This window comes from Eretmochelys imbricata, chromosome 2 (genome assembly GCF_965152235.1).
Source record: "Eretmochelys imbricata isolate rEreImb1 chromosome 2, rEreImb1.hap1, whole genome shotgun sequence".
Lineage (NCBI taxonomy): Eukaryota > Metazoa > Chordata > Testudines > Cheloniidae > Eretmochelys > Eretmochelys imbricata.
Genome location: NC_135573.1, coordinates 12,268,362 through 12,280,883, shown reverse-complemented (window position 1 = coordinate 12,280,883; position 12,522 = coordinate 12,268,362).

The following is a 12,522-nucleotide window of genomic DNA, read 5'->3' as shown; positions in this document are numbered from 1 at the left end:
AGATAAACCTACTGTAAAATTGGTGCTCAACTTGGTGGAAAAAACACACTCAGAATAATGATCAATGGTTCACTGTCAAGCTGGAAAGGCATATTGGATCCCTCAGAGATCTGTCCTGGGTTCCAGACTATTCAATATCTTCATAGAATCATAGAAGCTTAGCGTTGGAAGAAATCTCAGGAGGTCATCTAGTCCAACTCACTCCTCAAAGCAGGACTAACACCAACTAAATCATCCCAGCCAGGGCTTTCTCAAGCCGGGCCTTAAAAACCTCTAAGGATGGAGATTCCACCACCTCTCTAGGTAACCCATTCCAGTTCTTCACTACCCTCTAGTGAAATAGTGTTTCCTAATATCCAACCTAGACCTCCCCCATTGCAATTTGAGACCATTGCTTCTTGTTCTGTCATCTGCCACCACTGAGAACCGCAGAGTTCCATCCTCCAATCCTCCAATTTGTCTAGGTCACTCTGGACCCTATCCCTACACTCCAGTGTATCTACCTCTCCCCCCAACCTAGAGTCACCTGTGAACTTGCTGAGGGTGCAATGCATCCCACCATCCAGACCATTAATAAAGATGTTGAACAAAACCAGCCCCAGGACCGACCCCTTGGGCACTCCACTTGATACCGGCTGCCAACTAGATATCGAGCTGTTGATCACTACCCGTTGAGCCCGACAATTTAGCTAGCTTTCAATCCACCTTATAGTTCATTCATCCAATCCAAATTTTTTTTAACTTGCTGGCAAGAATACCGTGGGAGACCTATCAAAAGCTTTGCTAAAGTCAAGATATATCATGTCAACTGCTTTCCCCATATCCACAGAGTCAGTTATCTCATCATAGAAGGCAATCAGGTTGGTCAGACATGACTTGCCCTTGGTGAATCCATGTTGACTGGGTGTGAAATGATTTAGATAGTGGCATAGAGAACACATTTATAAAGTTTGTGGACAATAGGAAGCAGGGAGGCATTGAAAGTGCTTTGGAGGACAGAATTAGAATTCAAAATGATCTTGACAAACCAGAGAAGTTGTCTGAAATAAATAGAATGAAATGCCATCAGGCAAATGCAAAGTACTCAATTTAGGAATAATCAGTTGCAAAAATACAAAATGGGAAATAAATGCCTATGAAGGGGTATTTCAGAAAAGAATCTGGGAGATATGGTGGATCACAAACTAAATACGAGTCACCAATCTAATAGTGTTGCAAAAATAAAAGCAATAATTCTGGGATGCATTAGCAGGAACGTTGTAAGCAAGACACAAGTAGTAATTTTTCCACTCTGCTCAGCACTGATAAGACTTCAACTGGAGTACTGTGTCCATTTCTGTACACCACACTTCAGGAAAGGTGTGGACTGACTGGAGAAAACAGAGCAACTAAGATCATGAAAGGTCTAAAAACACCTGATCTACAGGGAAAAATTGAAAAAAAATGTGTTTAGTCTGGAGAAAAGACCGAGGAGGGGCACATTATTAAAGTTTAAGTATATAAAAGGCTGTTATAAGGAGGAGGGTGATAAGTTGTTCCTTATCCACTGAGGAAACAAGAAATAATGGGCTTAAATTGCAGCAAGGGAGATTTAGGTAAATTTAGGTCAGAGAGATAAGGTGGGCGGGGTAAGAGACAAGCTTTTGACCTAAAGAAAAGCTCTGTGGAAGCTCAAAAGATTGTCTCTCTCACCAACAGAAGTTAGTCCATTAAAAGATACTACCTCATTCACCTTGTCTCTAATAGCCTAGGAGCCATATGGCTACAACAACACTGCATATATAAATTTAGGTCAGACAATTTGACATAAAGAATGAATGCCAACCCCAATTAGCCTCACTCAGCATGCTCTTCTCATGCAGCAGTCTTGAAATCAACTCAGCATCTGCTTACAGTAAATAATATTAAGTTGCCGCTATTGCCCACAGAACAGAATGGCAGGAAAAATGCAGAAAGGCGAGGAGGTGGTAGAATATAAGGAGAAAAGCGGTAACAGACCTCCAGATGGACTGTCACATGATTCACTTCTTTTTGCCTGCCACATAACCCTCCCTTCTGACTCTCAAAAAAAAAAAAAATTGGTCTTACAACAGGTCCCAAAGTACCTATGTGCACAGTTACAGTTAAAAATCATTGGCCTGATTTTCACTACTGCTGAGCATCCACTGAGCCCAGGTCTTCACTTATGTCCCAGGTCTCTTCCTTGCTGTTCTCCTGAGGTAAAGGTATCCTTTTCTGGCACTCCCCTGGACAGTCGAGGGACCAGAGCTGTGCAAATAACTATTTTTTTGATTTGACAGCAGTTCTGAGAAGTAAAAAAAAATATTCTGGATCAAACACAATGTTTTGTTCAACCAAACGTAACATGCTTAGCTTTAAATTTTGAGTTTTCTAATTTTTCCTAAAGAAAATTAAAATTCTTTGCAAAACAAAGTCATTTGGAATAAAAAATTGCAATGTGTCATTTCAGCATTTTTTAAATTAAAATTCTTTTTAAGTTTTTGTTTAGGGTTTTTGTTTGTTTGATTTTTAAACCTAAACAATTCAGCAACATCAGCACAAATTTCTGTCAAATTGTTTCGGTTTAGTCCAATCTGTATTCATTTCTGAAAAAAGTGTTGATAAAAAAATTCACCCAAGTCTACTCAAGACCATAAAGTAAGTCAACAAGAGGCATGCATTAGTTTACAGCACATTTTAGACACTACTAAATGGTCAGAATTTGCCAACATTTCTCACATCTTGCCATGTAAGAATGGCATTTTCCCAAATGAGGAGATATTTATTGTCTCCGTGTTTCCTGGTACTCCCATCTGTTTCCACCTCCTGTCTTATACTTAGCTTGTAATCACCTTGAAGCAGGAGCTCTCTTTTTATTCTGTGTTTGTACAGCACCTAGCACAGTGGGATCCTGGTCCATGACTTGGGGTCCTAGGTGCTATCACATAAATTTTAAATAATAATTATTTGTAGTGACTATATGGGCAACAGCTGGAAAACAGCTTTCCTTGGCACTACGTTAACTGCATTCCCATTTGCAATCTTGAAAAATTCCATGGCACATTTAAAGAGAAAGGTATTTACCTTATAGTAATGAGGCTCTTCAATGTTTGGTCCCCTATATACCCAGAGCTGGAGAATTTTGAAAGCAGTGTCTGTTGGCCCACACATGCACCCTTGCTCACCTTATGTCTCGGACCAAGAAGATAAAGGGGAGGGTGGACCTCTCCAGTTCTTTCTCTGCCACAAACAAAAAGACAATATGAAGAAAAGGGGAAGGAGAGTGGGTTGTGGAAAACATATAGGGACCACACTTTATAGTAACAGAGTTCTTCGAGATGTGAGTAATGTACTCTTCGAGGGCTGGTCCCAATGTGTAGTCCACTGTGGGTGACTGATAAGTAGTACTCCAGTAGGAGAAGGATGCAGATAGGAGAGCCAAATGAAGGACCACCATTCCAAAAGATGTATCAGTAGAGAAGTCATGCAGCAGTAGTCCATTGCTGACTATGATATTGTCACAATTCTTATGATAGCAGTGGTAGAACTGTTGATTCATCAATCTAGGCCTATGAAATTTTTTTTCAGGGCAGACGTGTATACACACACACACACACACACACACACACACACACACAGAGGAAATGAAGTGTGGCCATGGAATCCTTCAGGGTGTGCAAAGACTCACCAGTCTTCTGGTTACACAGATGAGTGTCATCGAAGGATAAGTCCTCCATGGTGTTCTGAACCTCGCTGGGAAACCCAGAAGCATGAAGCCACAATTCCCTGTGTATTACAATGGCAGTTGCCATCATCCTTGAAGATGTATCAGCTGCATCTACCACTGATTGCCAAGATTTCTCTTCAACCATTTTGCCTTCTTCAATGAGAGTGTGGAAATGAGCTCTCTCCTGCTGTGGAAGCCCTGTCAGCAAAGTTCACACATTTTGAATTTTGTTCAGGAAATTGTATTTAGCTATTAGTGATTGACTGTTGGCTATTCTGAACTTAAGGCTAAAATAAGAAAGACCTTCCTTTCCAATAAACAGAGATGAGGTGGGCAAACATCAGTTGGTGTTGCTCTCCATGGCAGCCTGGACCACTAAAGAGTATGGGGCAGATGAGAGAACAAAAACTCCACCCCTTTGGCTGGGACACAGTAATGTTTTCTGACCTCTTAGGGATTAGGGGCACAGGTACCTGGGGTATGCCAGACCATTCTAGTGAGCTCTATGATGACTTCTTTAACAGAGAGCAATATTCGACTGGAACCAGAGGACGACCAGGAGCTTGTGTTGAGGATCCTGAATCTCCTCAAAAGAAATCTGAAGCTTTCCTGCAATTCTGAGAAGTCATCTTTGGAATCGCTCATAGTCAATGAAAGGAAATGAAAACATTGGTGCCAGCTCCTCAGCTGTGGAAGACCATGACAACCATGTTGGTTCTGACAGAACTGCCAGATCCAGCATGTACTCCTCCTCCTCAGTTGGATCAGAAGGTAGCTCTGGCTGCCCTCTTAGAGGGGAGGGAATGAGTGACTCCCTAGCAGACTGATATGACTCCAAGGGATGGTTCTGGCCCCATGGCCCCCAGAATAGCCAGTAGGATGAATTGAATTGGGTTTGGGGAGTTCCCCTTGGTATGGGGTACCGATGGCTTTCAGGCAGATCAGGAGGTGAAGGTTGGTCCCAAGCTGGCCCAAGTGCCCTGACTGGGAAGGCATGTCTTGGAAGAGGAAACAACAGTTCAGAATCTCACGAGGAAGAGAAAAACAATTCCTGAGCCAATGGTAGTACCGACAATACTCCTGGAGGGAGTTCATGACCAAAAGATGGAATGGGAGACAGATTCCTCCACAAAGTCAGCTCTCCTGGTGGAGTCAGGTCCTCTCTCAAGAGGGGGACCCAATGGAGCAGGAGACTGGATCAGAGAGCAAAGGTGTCCTCAAGAGGAGCATGGGTCTTGGCTCTTCCCAGAGTGAAAGGAGTCCTGTCTGCTCAGACCAACAAAGTCTGTAACACAGCCATGGAAGAAAGGTCAGTACCATGGGTAACTGATGCTCTCGGTATTTCTCTTCATTGATACTGATGGATTGAGGTTTGTGCTTGGGTGGTACCAAGACACCCTTGTTGCCTTTGACAGAATGTACCCCTGTAGTCACACCCTACACACTATTGCAATAGTCTTTGCACAAGGTGTGGCTTGTAAGGTATCATTTGAAACTCATAATTTGCTGGTCACTGCTGTCCTGATAAAATATGCATGGCATCATCATATGTGAAGTTATAAGTTTCCCCTATATGATATTAACTCACGCGCCAAACCTCATAGCCTGTCCAAACTGGTGTTGGCAAACAGGTCTGTCCTAATCAAGGGAATGTGTGCTTTGCTTCTTAAATACAAATTAAGCGAACAGTCATCAAGGAGGAAGGGAAACAAAAGGAAGTTCAAACAGGTGAGGAAAAAGCAGTAGGGAACACTTTTCCAGATGGACTCTGTCTCCTAGCTCCCACGTGGAGATTTTTTCAAGAGGGGGACTGAAGCTATAAAAAGGGAGGACAGATGCCCCAAGGGATCCCTCTCTCTCCCTGAACATCACAATCAGTACACCTGAAACAAACGAAGCCTTCTTTGTACTCTGAGAGAAGGGGACCTGACCTACAGGGTTTGGTTAGTAAGGTCAGAGTTTGGTCAGCTTATTGAAAGCATAAGGTGAGAAATTTTGCTTGAATCTGATATAGTTAGTTAAATTAAGCATTAGTAAATGTCTTTATTTTTCTTTTCACCATTTCTGAATTATACGCCTCATTACTTGTACTCACTTAAAATCTCTTTGTAGTTAATAAACTTATATGATCTAAGCCAGTGTGTTTAAATTGAAGTGTCTGGGAAACTCAATTTGGGGCAACAAGGTGTGTGCATATTATTCTTTTAAAAGAAAAAAAGAGACTTAATATACAACTTTAAATTGTCCAGGAGAGGGCTGGGGAGTTCAGGACATGCATTGTGCGAGGAAATCTAAATCTGGGAGGGTGTTGGAGTCACCCTGCAGTATAACCAAAGCTAGTGAGAGCCAGAGTGTAACCCAGTGTGGCTGGCAGGCTGCAGTTACCCACAGACACTCAGGGTGTGGCTTGCATGCCAGAAGGCTGTTTGTGAGTGGCCCCAGGTGGGAGATACTTGAGTAAGGCATTGTAAGGCACCCAGGGTTTCAGGGCAAGGGTCAGTCAGATGCTCATTAGTGTGGCTTGGACACTGGTATATCACACCATCGGATTGCGATCCAGTACCTGTGGAGCCCCAGACTTATGGCCTTTCTTGTCATGTCTCTGAGACTTAGGATGTACTAAGTTCTCTTGGGCTGAGCTCAAAGAGTTACTCTGTTTAAGCAGGGCTGAATCAGACTTCAAAGTGGATTTGGAGGAGGATTTAGTCTCATGCTTATGAAACTGCTCCCAGCTCTCTCACCAAGACCCCACCAAATGCTCTCAGGCAATCGACCCCCTTGTTCCTGAGTTGGGCAGGAGGTACACTCCTTGATGAATCAGGCCAATGTAGCAGGAGAGACAAGGAAATACCCCAGCCTGGGTGCAACTGCGATCTCATGGCCTTTTCCAATGGGTGCATCCTAAGGCAAAGTTCCCACCCTTCCGGAGTATGGTGGGGGAATGAATGGCAGATATTGCACCTTGACATGATGTGGACTTACCCAAGGCAGTACAAGCAGCATTAGTGGTCATTGCTGAAGTAGAAGGAGCATGGGCAGGAGGCACAGACTCTGAAGCCCCGAGTCCTGCATATAGTCCAGTACTCAAACAGGATACGGGGGTGCTCCCCAGGTCGGAAAGGTAACTAGCTAACTATAAGGCATCAACTATTAGATAAAACTTTCAACTCTAAAAATTTCTAAAGCTATTTAGAGATAAATGAATAGAGCTGAAGCTTCATGTGGCGGTGAGAAGGAACTGGAGAGTGGTCAGTCTGCCTTGCCCTTTATCTTCTGGGTCTGAGGCACGAGGTTAGCAAGGGCGCATGTGAGGACCAACAGATGTGGTTTTCAAAATTCTCCATCTCCAGGTACATGAAGCGCATGCGTACCCATAAGGACTAGTACTTGAAGAACAAGGGGTTTTTAAACATGATGCCTTTGTCAAACATCAAGTTGAGTAATTACACATTTCGGCAGGCTAAATTCACTCTAGAGTTTCACTTAGACAATGTGTTCTGTTTCACTTGTTTTCTGAAACTGTGGACGTTAAATGTCATATTGCTGTGCTTTGAGTACCTTCCGGAAAATCCAAGCAAAAGTTCATAGAAGTCAATGTAGGCTCATCACATCAACAGCCTTTCAATGAAAATATTTTGAGAAGTATCCACTGGATTCTAAACACATACAGGCCAAATTCTGTTCTCACTTCCACCAACTTCAAAGGGGTTATATAGGGTGGTAAGGGCAGAATGTGGTGTAGATATTCAATATCACTGCTGTGTATATACGGATGAAAGAAAGAACCCTCAAACTATCCAGGTATGAGCCTACAGTACCTTGGCTTTGCTGCTGTGGATGTGACCATCCAAGCAATACAAGGGAGCACAAATTAATAATCAGGACCTTTTCTGACAAGTGTGCTGGCATCGCTAGTGATGCTCATTTACATATACACACATACACTACCATTTACATATAGAGTTACACACACACTCTCTATAGGCCAGGCTGGTAGCATTCCATCCACACTTGGCATACTCCAGCTTAGCACTGAGCAGGACCCTCCCTGCAATTGCGGCTTTGGGCTGCATTTGGGCACCAGAAAGTGTCTGCTCCCCAGTCTCCTGTGCTCCTAGTGACTCCCCTGAGCAGCCCAGTCAGCTGGGGAGGAGGAGGCTACCTAATTCAAATACAGAGGGGACAAGAGAGACCTGTGGGAGCAGGGGGAAGTAGATTGGAAAACACAGTCGGGGGCAGGGCAGTTAAGGACCTAGAACTAAAGGCTGGCTGGGCAGGCATGAGAAACCAGAGCTGGCTGGGCAAGGAGACTAGAATTAGGAGACAAGGAGGGAAAGGGCTGGGGGGGAGGGAAATGATGGACTGGGAGGAAACAGATAGGACTAGGAGCCAAGAGTGGAAGACTGGGAACCAGCTGGGCAGATGTAGGAGGAGGAGGACGAGAGGCATATGAAGAGCCTGTCTGTGGGTGGATAATTGAGCTGAGTTAGGTATGGAGATTAGGAGGAGGAGCTGGTGGGACACTGAAATGGGACGAGGAGCCTGAAGAGGAAGATTGGAACGGAAAGCCAATGGGATTAAGGAAAATGGGCAGGGAGTACAGCTGGAATCCAATGAGGAAGAAAAGATTAGATGAGGAAGGACCTAAGACTAGTAAGGAGACTGTGGAGGGGGAGACTACGACTGGCTGGGCCAGGAGAGTAGTACTAGGATGAGGAGCCAAAGGTGGGGAAGAGACAGGACAGGAGAGGGCAAAAGGAGTCAAATTTTGGAGAGACAGGCAGAAAATTCTGTGCCCAATAGAGAAAACTCACATCCAAAGCCTGGAATGGAACCCAAGTTTCCTGAGTCTCACCATTTTTCTGCTATCAGCAAATATCTGTGAAACCCTCTAGTAAAGCGTCCCATTCCCCTGTAGTGCTGGTCCACATAGTGCATGGCAACATACTATTTCTGTCAGTTATTAGCTCAAATGGCAGATGTCTCTGTGGTAGGGCTAAAGGTTCCATCCCTGCTGGTGAACCATGTGGGTGTCCATATGATGCCACATGGACTGTTTAAGCTTTTAAAAAAGGAAACTGAAGAAATTACACATAGAAACCTATATGGAAAGAACATTAAGGAAGCAAAGTCTTGCACTCAAGTCAAGTTAGAAAATGCCAATATCAGGGTAGCCAGTGCATCCTTAATCCCCCCCACACACCCTGCACATATGCATGACAGAGTCTTTAATTACATGATCACATATAATTTCCCCCCCGCCCACAGGACAAACCTGCTGTAGGGGTGAATCAGAGATGCAGTGAGGGAGATTATGTGGAAGACCCATTTCATTTCTTGCAGAAGCTGGAAGGTGTGTAGTGAATGAGGCAGGGGGCTGCAGGAAGTTAAACCACCATGTCATGGTTACGGCAGTTGAATACCGTGCTAGAGAACTGAATTCTCTCGCAGTTCCTCCCATCTCTTAACTTTTGAGCGCTTGACTCTGCAACGGCAACCTTAATAATGTTCTTTTCACATGTGTACTCTCTCTCATTTGCCCAGGGACAAAATTCTGTAACTCTTTACTACAGGGTGTGATGTTTCTGACTATGTTCCTTTACAGCCAAAGGGACTTCTCACGCTAGCAAGCACTGTGTCCAGGAGTGCTTGCAGAATTGGGCCCAAAGACTACATCAAGCAATACTATGCTGTCTTTCACTGAGTAAGAATCAGACCACTAGATGAGCAGTGAGCTATGATTGTTTGGATTAGTGCTACTGTTCTTTGTTACCCCATCCTCCTTCCCCATCTGCCCATTTGTTCCATCCACCTGATTTGTCTTGTCTTTTTGATGGTAGGCTACTTGGGGGATGGACTCCTATTTATTTTGTTTCTAAAAGCAGCTAGTGCAACTGGGAGACCTGATTAGGTGCTATTGGAATATAAATACTATTAGTATGTGCAGAACAAAAAGGGAATAAAGTGGTAAGCGGAGAAATTTTACTGTTAGATTCCTAACTAGGTAATAAAATGTAAATTAGAAATCCCTGAAAATGAATTTAAAATACTCGAAGTGCCTGTGATCTTTGAAACACCGTTGTGCGCGAAATGGCATTCTCTGATGTAGGGACTGTAAACAATTCACAGGCGTGATGGGACACACTTCCATCACACTAGTGAAAAGGCGAACAAGTATTCTTGCACTAAGGCAACCTCAGTTAGGCACACTTACCAAATGTGTTCCATCCAGGGAAGCGAAGCCTCAAAAGAGGAAGACTGGCCACAGCGGTGGGGGAGTTTTTTCCCAGGAGGAGGGAGAACACCAGGGTCTGTTCCTTTGCTCTGGGAGCAAGGGGATCTCAGCCTGAGTCAGTTGCTAACCCTTTAATTCACCCTTTAGAGCAGACTGGCGCTACCAGATCAATATGAGAAAAGGCCCTGAAGGGCTGTTTCCAGCTACTGACCTATGAAGTGCCACCAGGGACTAGTAACAAGTAGGGTGACCATATTTCGCAAAGGGAAAATGGGACTCACGCAGGGAAGGCCCAAGCCACTCGCCTGAGGTCCCCCTGCACAGGGCTGGCCTGAGCTCCCCTCCCCACATGCAGGGCTTGCGCAAGCAGTGAAACACATACCAGATAGGGTGACCATATTTCTCAAAGGCTGGGGGTGGCATCGCTGCTCACTCGAGCCCCATGTGCCCCCAACCTGAGTCCTGCCTCCCCTCTCCCTGTGAGGCTGGCATCACCGCTCATCCCCCTGCACGTTCCTCCACACCTCTTTAACAAAAGTGGGCATTTGTTGCACTTGCTCTTGCAAACTGATCAAGTTGCCAAGAGCAAACGGGACAAATGCCCACTTTTGCCCCCCCCGAAAAAAAGAAAAGAAGTTGTGACAACCGGGATAGGGCTTAAAAAAATGGGACTGCCCTGGCCAAAACCGGATGTGTGGTAACCCTAGAGACAAGGGGATTATATAAATTGGACTCTTAAAAGATCCTGGGAATAAGCTGAACTCCCACTAGGGATAGGAAAATTACCCAGGAGTAGGGAGCTCCAACGGGCAAGAAATTCAAAGATACGACTGAGCCCAAACTAAGGGTCAAATGACTACAACAGGCTAGCTTGTAGGGTGATGGTATTGGTTCTTTGGGCAGACAGTGGTTTCCAAATGACACAAGTACAAGCAATAAAATATTCAGAGCCATAATCAGATTGTTTACATGTGTTCGAAGTGTTGGGGACTAAACTGACACTGCACCAGATTTTGGTGTGCAGCAAGACGCGAATCAAATGGTTCACAAACAAAGAGGAAGTCTGATGCTTATTTTGCATGGTATGTCTTGACCTTCCACTTCCTGTGACACACCAAGAGAGAGAGTTGCAGCTAGGCATGGGACCAACACACCAAGGTCTTGAAGTGAAGCTGACTGATCTAACCAGGCTCTGTGGCGTCTCTTCAAAACAAGGATTTCTCATGGTCAGAGCTGAAATGGCAAGTTAACCCAGCGTCTAAAGGAATTTCAACAAAAGGATGACGTTGTGCTTCAGTCTTGCAGACTGTGCCAGGCAAAAAGGCAGTGTCTTAGGCTAGTACTTCCTCCTTTCTGAACAGGAGAGCAGGACTTCTAATGGCAGCTACCACAGACCTCAGTGCACTGCCCTCTCACTGGGTCAGCTCCTAGAAGCCCTCACTCACAAGAATAGTATTTATTCACTCTACAAAGTAAATGGCTCTTTGTGAGTTAATAACTGCGTGCAGGATGAGGTCTATAGTGTGTTGGGAGACCCCTAAATCTGTACAGCTGGGCCCAGCCACACTTCCTGGGGTAGGTTTCCTGACAGTCCTGGCACTTGGGGAAAATCCCGTTCCCTCCTCCACAGTGGGTCCCTTATTACTGGAACTCCCATGGTTCCACGGAAGAGGGAACAGACCTACACAGGCAATGTGTACCTTTCTGTATGGGGAAGGTTCCTGTTTGGCTAGCTGAGTTCTAGGGTCGGGATTTGCCCTGAGGTTGGGCTACTGAATTCTCAGGCACAGAGAGCTAACTTACCCAGCCAAGTCTCAGAGAGGTAGGGTCTACAATCACATCTCTCTCAAGTCACTAGACAAAAATTTCGACACCCTCACTTCTTCCGTGTGTTGACGTCACTCATTCCTGGACAGTTACAGTGCTTTCTAAAATAATCTGTGGCACTCAGTTGTGTGAATCTGGAGAGCACAGGCATGCAGCTCCCAGTGAGAGATGGGAAGCCAGCTCCTGAGTCACCAGTGCGACTTCCTGTTAAGCCACCCTGGGCTTCCCTGGGAGATCTCCCTTCCAAGCACCAAACGGAAACACATTTTGTTTGTCAAATCTGTGCAGATGGCAGCCTAAAGTGTGAAATATCTACAGGTGACTGCTTGCCAAAACCAGTGACAATTCTGTTGCTAAAAGCTCTGCGCCCACGTGAGAATCACATGCATCAGTGTGGACAGCTTGCGCACAGCCAAAAATGTTGCCCTTTCAATTGAGGCTCAAGGCCAAGTTATTTTCTGGGGGATTAGGCTACATTTGAGGATGGCTGCTCTCAGAGCTCAGCTGTTTTCACTCTGTAGCAATTAGTCTTATTAAAAGGCCAGTTTCTGGTACCCTTACAATGAGTAGCACCATAATTAATTGATTTCAATGAGACCATAATGGAGTGAGGTATGATTCCATGTGAGAGTTATTAGATTGACCCCAAGTTCTCATCACTGGGATTTGTGTACTCAGGGCCATTTGCTAATTATGGGTAGGGCTAGGATTGTGTCACAGAATCCGTGACTCC